Genomic DNA, 8,130 nt, shown 5'->3' with positions numbered 1-8,130 from the left:
GATGTGAGCAAGTCTCCAAAAGTAGCTGATATGCCCAGTCTTTAAAATGTGGACACACCTCATTTCCCAAAAAGCACAATATATAGAAATTTCAGGGATAACTGGAAAAATCATCAGAGAAATGTCCACTGAAATTCAAGCTCTCCAACTCAGATCTCAGGGCTGAAATATGCCCTCTATTCATTCGGGCAACAATGCCTCTTGCTTCTTAAAGCAGCAGTATCATTGGTAAGGACACCAAATGGCTTTACAGAGCCACTATTTCAGCTTTTCTTCTGGGCTAAGGTCTAGGCCTTTGCAGCTTCAAACAGCCCTGCAAGGCCTATGAACAGCAGATTCCAAAGATCCAGAGGTCTGGCCCTTCCTTCCCAGACACAATGTCAACCATGTAAAATCTCCTGTGGTGTTATATTTTATATTTTGAAATATGGAAGCATATTTTAAATACTCTGAAGACATTTATTTATTAAAACGTTCTCTGCCAAGATTTCACATTAGCTTCGAATTCAAGCCAGTCTTTATATTTCTCTACCAAGGTCTCAACCTCAGTGTGTTACATAAAAACACCTTCTCCAGCAATCAGTATTACCAGGGTCCACATGGGGAGCCCCATGGCCAGCCTCTTTGTTCCCTGGACGAACCAATTGGATGTTAATACTACTCTGCTACAACTCCTAACTCAAACTCATTGAAAAAGGAGTGAAACTTCTATGAAGTGCCCTTTAAAAAGAGGTAATTTTTGCTTATGAAAAAAAAAAAAAAAACCAAAACAGTGAGTTGTCTAAGAATAATAAAAGGGAATATTTTACAGTGAAGCACATGACCTAGAGTGAAGACTTTGAATGCTCCTCTGCTGGTCCAGGCTGCTAATACTCTTCTTGTTCTTCCGTGGGCCCCCTTCATCGGGTACCACAAAGCCTTCATATGTAGCATAGAGAACGTACATGATCCTCTGCAATACAGGGTGTTTCCCCCCTCAACCTCCAGGCAACTCAATTGAAAGTTCCTTAGCTTTCCAAAGCAAAAGTCTCTCTCTTTCTCCAAGTTTTCAATGATAAGTTTCAATACACTGACCTGCTGCATCAATTCAACTGCTTGCCATCCCTGTTGCCTGCAGCAGGATCCTTTCATACCACGCCCCAGCCAGCCTTAGGGGCTGCGGTAGTTCTGAGTGTTGCAATGGGCCTCAGCGGAGCTGCACGGCTAGAGCTGAGAGGTTTCCTGGGTTTGCTCAGAGCTGGAACAACAGGGGAGGAAGCCGCTGAAGTTCTTCCTTACTGGCAGTTACAGGGTCATAGTGTTTTCCATCACAGCTTGCATCATAAAACTTCTTGAGAGGTGCCTGGGTGGCCCAGATGGTTAAGCCTCTGACTTTTGATCTCGGCTCAGGTCACAATCACAGTTCATGGGACTGAGTCCCATGTCCAGCCTGCTTGGGATTCTTTATCTCCCCCTCTCTCAGCTCCTCTCCCACCTTGAAATCTCTCTCTTTTATTCTCTCTCTCTCTCAAAATAAATAAATAAACAAAAAACAAAACAACAAAGTCCAAAAAAACCTTCTCGAACAACTGAACAAATTCAAAATTGTCCTGAAACTTTCCTTTCACTAATTTGTCCACAGGAATTATTTTGTCAACACCCATTCTTTTAAGACCTGCTTGTAGTGTCTTGAACTTCCGGATGTACTCAGCTTAGCCTGGAATTTCACCTTCTTCAAGGCCATGGAGCCAGGGAACAGGCCATCCATAAACTGACAATAGGCAGCCCCTGAGGGCAACTGTTCAATCTTCCTCAGATTCACCTGCAGAGAGAGACTCCCTGATCCAGTCCAGCCTGTCATGTGGACTCAGGTTGTCACTGGTGACTGACGTTGGGAATACCTTCACTGTTGTCTTTGGCTATCAGTGGTACTGCAGCCACCACCTGTGCCCAGCTTGGGTTCAGTGTTTGTTTCCTTTCCTTCAAACCAACCGATCCTGCCTGCCACCAGCCTTGATGACTTCACACGCATTCCCCCACACCCATCATGCACCAACGTACCTAAAAGTGAGTGGCTTTAGAGATCCGAAGTTTATTAACTGGTCATTCTGTGGGTTAACAACTTGCCTTGGGCTCAGATCATTGTACTGCTGGTCTGTGCCAGGCGCAGATGCTCTCAGCTGGGCTCACTCTTGTACCTGCAGTCAGTGTCTAGAGTAGTGGAGGACTGGTTCATTGCCCCTAGAGCACATCTATTTTCTGTGGGGCCCCCTGTCTTCCAGTAGGCTAAAGGGTAAAAAAGGAAAAGGAGACAATGGAGCCTGGAGTCACTGAATACAGCTCTCTAGTGTGTACCTTTAGTAGGATGTAATAACTGCCATAAAGATAGAATTGGGGGATATACCCAATCTTTATTCTCTTAACCTCATATTTCATGCCGATGCCAGTTAGCCGAAGCTAACAAGGGTCAAAGGACAAGAATGTCCATGTAACGTCAGCCTCCTGGAATAAAGAACAGGACAAAGAAAGGCAATTCACCTATCTAGAACATGACAAATACAGAGTAAACAACATAGAACTTTTAAACTTGTTTACCATTGTTTTACTGGTTATTGCAGAGATGAAAATATGAATCTTGACTTATTTTGGTCTAAGTTAACCACAAGTTTTGTGCTTTATTCCAGACAGAACAAGAAACTTCAGGCATTTTAACTCTCTTCACCCTTCCCAACACACTGTTCTTATACATATTAATTATGAATTTAAACTTATCAACACTTTACTATTATTACTATTTTGGTAGAATTAATATTTGGATTCACCAATATATTTACAGCCTTAATTTCTGTCTGTATCTATAAGCTTCTATTCTCTCACTGTTTAAAAAAGCAATATTTAGTGTGTCCTTTACTTCATATCTATTATGGTAAATTCTTTCAAGTTTTGTGTGTCTGTAAATGGCTTTTCTCATTTTCATTCCAAAAGAATTTTTTCTCAATCTTTAAACTCCTAGATTGACAGTTATTTTATTTCAGCACTTTAAAAATATAATTTGTCTTCTAGCTTTTATCATTGTTGTTGAGAAAATAGACTTAAGTTTTATTGTTGTTCTTTTGAAGGTATCATGTTGTTTTTCTCTAGGGGCATGTTAAAATTTCTTTTGTCTTTGCTCTTCTTGCAATTTTAGTCTGTTGTGTTACTACATAGATTAATTTTGTTAAAATCCTACTTTGGAGTCTTAGGTTTTCTTTAACATATGGTTTATTTTCTTCAGCAGTTTTGGAAATTTTCAGCCATTCCCTCTTCAAAATTTTGTCACCACATTCTTTCTCTTCTCCTTCTGAGACTCTATAAACATATCCCAGGTTCTCACCACACTCAAGGAGAAGGGATCATATAATGTGTCCATATCAGAATGGGAATCTTAGAGGATATTTTGCAATTCTACCTATCATAGAGAGCAATATTCCTGACAGTGCTGGGAACACCATTACCTTCCATCTTGTGGTTGTAAGAAGCTACTGTTATTGTTCAATACTAATGACTTAACATCTGTATTTTTTTTTTAGAAGACAAAAGAATATTCTAATGGTAAAATTCCTTTTTAATGGGAACTACTGCAACTATACTAGAGCAAAGATAGAGTAAATTAATACACTTTTGTAAGAAATCATACATAGTAAGAAATGTAAGAAATTATTTTGGATAACAAGAGGGGTGAGGCTTCTTACAATGCGTTGTTTCAGGAAATAATTCTCACTTATTTGCTCTATTTGTGTTGAGATGGTCCCAAGTTTACATACTTGTTCCCAAGTCAAGTACATCTACTTGGAACTGATATAAAGCAATAAATATAATTCAAATATCATTCAAACAAGTCTGTTTTCATAAATTTTAATTAATTTTTGTTACTAACATAACTTTAAGTGAAATAGAACCATAGTGATTATCCAGCACAAATGACAGTGCATCAATATGAATAGGTCTATTACATGTTATATATGTATATATAAATCTATATGTATAATGCTGTTTCTCTTTTCTTCTTTATGTCTTTGTCTACCTAATAAAATGTTTCACACATTGTACTATGTTGATATTGCTCTCACTCTTTAAGCTATTGAGAACTCCCGTGGCCACTGTCAGGTGGTATAGTGATTGAACTGTTAATAGAGATTCAATTTGCAGTTCCAATAATAGCTGCAAAGATGTAAAATAGCCTACGTATGAAGAAGATTTACAAAATACAAAATAGGTATGCCATTCAGATTTTATAATAACTTCTCCTGAGGACAAGGAAGTTCAGAAAAATTTTAATATTTGGCTTTATCTTTAAGATCTACTTTTATTTTAAAGTGTGTAAAGCAGCCGTTTTTCTTTCCATTTTATTACATTACATGGAATACAGTCAAAGAATACAATACAAGGGAACCAAGATGTTGTTAGTTAGATACATATGAGTTGAATCTTATATGATAAAGGCATTCAACATACACTCACATTTCAATTGTTCTGTCTTGCGATTTAAACATCTCAATTCAGATCACCTTACCCATTTCAGGTCATGAGCTCTGATTCATAGTTACCAGTCTGATCTCCTATATGAACATAAAAAGCTGACTTGTAAAGTAAATACCAATTCATGTACAAAAATTGTTATTTATTAGAAAATAATCCAGAATTCTTAGGTTGTCTATGTAACAAATTTATTTCAGGATATAGAACTGGAAACATATTTCTGGGGGCACCTGTGTGGCTCAGTTGGTTAAGCGTCCAACTCTTGATTTCAACTCAGGTCATGATCTTGTGGTGCATGGGTTCAAGTCCCACATCAGGCTCTGTATTGACAGTGTGGAGCCTGCTTGGGATTTCCTCTTTCTCCTCTCTCTGTGCCTCCCTCATTCTCTCTCTCTCTCTCTCTCTCTCTCTCTCTCTCTCTCTCTCAAAAAATGAATAATAAGCATAAAAAATAAAAACATTTCTGGGTTAGTATAGAATAATAGTAAGAAGAGAAAGATTATCTTACTTCTACTATCATTATTTCTTTGTAATTGATGACTAATAGAAACTTCACAAAACTTAAACATTTTACCATTTTGCTATATTTATTTAGTGAGAGAAACATAGCTTCTAATAATTATGTCCCCCAAATCAAAAAATTATACAACATATAGCATAGTTTGGTAGAAATTTTGAAATTTTAAGGCAAAAATGCCGGGGTTCTTGTCCTAACTTTATGTCTGTGATTTAAATCAAATAATTTTAAGAACTTCAGTTCTTTCACATTCTAAAATTATGTAATGATTTTTCATTTCACTAATTAACCTCATAAGCTTTGGGAATCAAATGAAATAATATACATAAAATTATTTTGTATACAATAGAGCTCTAATAAATTTAGGTTTAACTATTGCTAATATTATCAAAATTATACCACTTTGTAAGACATGCTAATGAACCCTAATTCATTATAGTTGTGAAAAACATCATTATTAAGAAACAATTAGTTTCTGTCTATTGAAGGAATCTAATATATGACCAGTACATACCAATCTTAGGCCCTTTTATTCTCTAAACAATATTTATATTTGTTTGGTAAACTATATTTTAAACATTTTGAGAAGACAGAAATTGAGACCTAGAGGTATAAGTGGTTTGTCCAAGAAGCACAAATAATAACATCCAGGATCTACATTTAATTCCTGTTTTTGAATTTGAATTCTCTCAGATCACCCTGATAACATCAGTTTTCCAGTATCTCACATACATGTTGCTGGGAAAAATCATAAAATTATATAAAAACATTCACAGAAACTAAATTCTATTACTCAAATTCCAAGGTCCAGTCTAGTAATGCTTTAATCACCTGACTGTGGATTACCCATCTTGCAGATTTTCTGTTACATGGTTATATTTCTGGCTAGTTTCAGTAATATTCTCTTCTCTCAGTGGGTTTAGTGTTTAGTGTTAAAAAATCTCATTGTAATTTTAACCTCATTTTTTATCAACTGACCTTTCTTTTATTGAAGGTAACCTGGAGCAAGTTCTATAGAAAACATGGAGGTAAACTGATCATAAATCATGTTAGAGACATGAACTATGGAGAGGAAAAAATAGCATTAATTCATAAAACCTTAAGATAGCAAGGGGTGTTGGGGTTATATATTATAAAGCAAAAATCCTCTCCATGACCTTCCTGACAAGGGACCATTATAGGTTTTCTCTTTGAAGGATATCTTTTTTTTATTCCACAGTAGGATGAGGAAATTTCAAAAAGAATCTATTAACTGTGCTGGAGAGCTTGACTTCTAAAAGACAAAATCCCAGCTCTCTAAATTCTATGCCACTCCTGGCAGAAATGTGGTAAATGTGACTTTGTGGGTTTCTGTGAACAGCTTTTATTGAAGAGGTTAAGCCATTGTTCAACCATGACTCTAAATCCTCTCAAAATGAACACATGTTTCTGAACTGATCTTTAGTCAGTCATGTACCCTAGCCTCTTCTACTTTTAAAAAATCCATGACCTTCCCAGGGTGCACATCAGCAGAGAATAATGTTTCTCTCATATATGATGTTATACACTATAAAACAATATATACATTTAGAAGACTTTTAAATATATGGGACCTAAATCAACTTACTCTTAAAATTTCTACGCCTTTTAGTTTTAAAAAAGTAATTTATACTTTGTATACATTCAAATACGGATTGGAAGGTAAAATAAAAATTATGAGATTATATAAGAATTATACTTTTGATCATTTTTCTTGTTTTCTTGTGTTAAAAATATTTATAAAGAACCTACACTTTCAGCAGAAAATGCAATTGAAATTTAAGCACATTATTTCCTGGGATGCAGATATGACCATGTCATGTAACCTGGTGAACCAACTGAAGCAGAGCCTCTTGATAGGCACATGGAAGGGTATGGCTGAGTTACAACATCCACAGCATGAAAAAGGAATGTTGTCTCTGAGAAAAGCAGAATTCTGCCTTTCACAGTGGTTCAAATTCAACCCCTCAAGGACTAACATGCTTTTTCGAGAAAAAAAGAGAGAGGTCTATGAATAAAAGCATAAAAGATTTTATTTTCAAGGCAACCTGAGTAGCTCAGTTGGTTTAAGCATCTGACTTCAGTTCAGGTCATGATCTCATGGTTCTTGAGTTCAAGCCCTGCATCAGGGTCTCTGCTATCAGTGCAGAGCACGCTTCAGATCCTCCATCTCCCTCTCTCTGCCCTTGCCCTGCTCACTCTCACTTTCTCTCTCAAAAATGAATGAATGAATGAATGAATGAATAAATAAATAAACAAATAAATAAATAAATGTCTTTTTTAAAAAATTACATTTTCAGATAAAGGTGCTATAAAATTCCCAGGTATAAAATAGTGTTATTTTTTTCAATAAAACGAAACAAAACAAGAAATATGCTGATTTTTCCACATTCTCATATTTAGTGGGCACTTTGAGGACTATAATTCAGCAGTAACATCTATAGTCTGTTGTGTCCCATGGGAGCTGACAGATTAGTTTCATAAACTCACATGGGTCACTCCTAAAGAATACTCAGAAATACTGGAGGAAATTTTGGAGGATGCCACATCAGTTAAGTAAGGTCCTAAAGATGGGGATTAGAAACAGAGAAATATGAGCTACTTATGCTGCAGAAATTCAATTTTTACTGAAGGCTGGGGTGGCCTATGTTATATATAAATATTACAAAGAACAACAGCCCTTGTAACTTTTTCTTCCCAAAAGTCAGGTATTTTCCTGTGAATATTTTTTTCAGTTGGTAAAATTATAAAATGACTTTTCAAAGTGTTCTGAATTGGTCTCATACAAAGAGACTTACTAAACGGTAGCTTTTATACAATATGAGGTGCTTGCATGATATTTTAAGAAGTTTAAACAGTGGAATCTTTAGGAAGTTCACCACTGCAGCAATGAGAAAGATGGAAAAAGGGAAAGCAAGACAAGCAATAGAAAAGTCAGTTATGAAGGTACTCTGGCACTTAGGTGGGGAAAAAAACAGGGAAATGTGTAGAGTTCTGGGGAGAGTTTGGAAGGCAAACTCAAGAACTAGTTGGAAAATTGAATCAATAGAATTTGTTGACAGTTATCACACTGAACAACATGTGCCAGGGGCTGTCAT

General features: G+C 36.1%; 1 pseudogene; it reads right to left on the bottom strand.

Moving 5' to 3' along the window:
* Positions 1 to 805: 805 nt before the first annotated feature.
* The window catches only part of LOC115522915, a 145,901-nt pseudogene continuing 138,576 nt past the window's right edge, over positions 806 to 8,130 (bottom strand).

This window comes from Lynx canadensis, chromosome C2, assembly GCF_007474595.2.
Source record: "Lynx canadensis isolate LIC74 chromosome C2, mLynCan4.pri.v2, whole genome shotgun sequence".
Lineage (NCBI taxonomy): Eukaryota > Metazoa > Chordata > Mammalia > Carnivora > Felidae > Lynx > Lynx canadensis.
The sequence above is the reverse complement of the archived record's forward strand: the minus strand, read 5'-3'. Positions and strand labels throughout refer to the sequence as shown.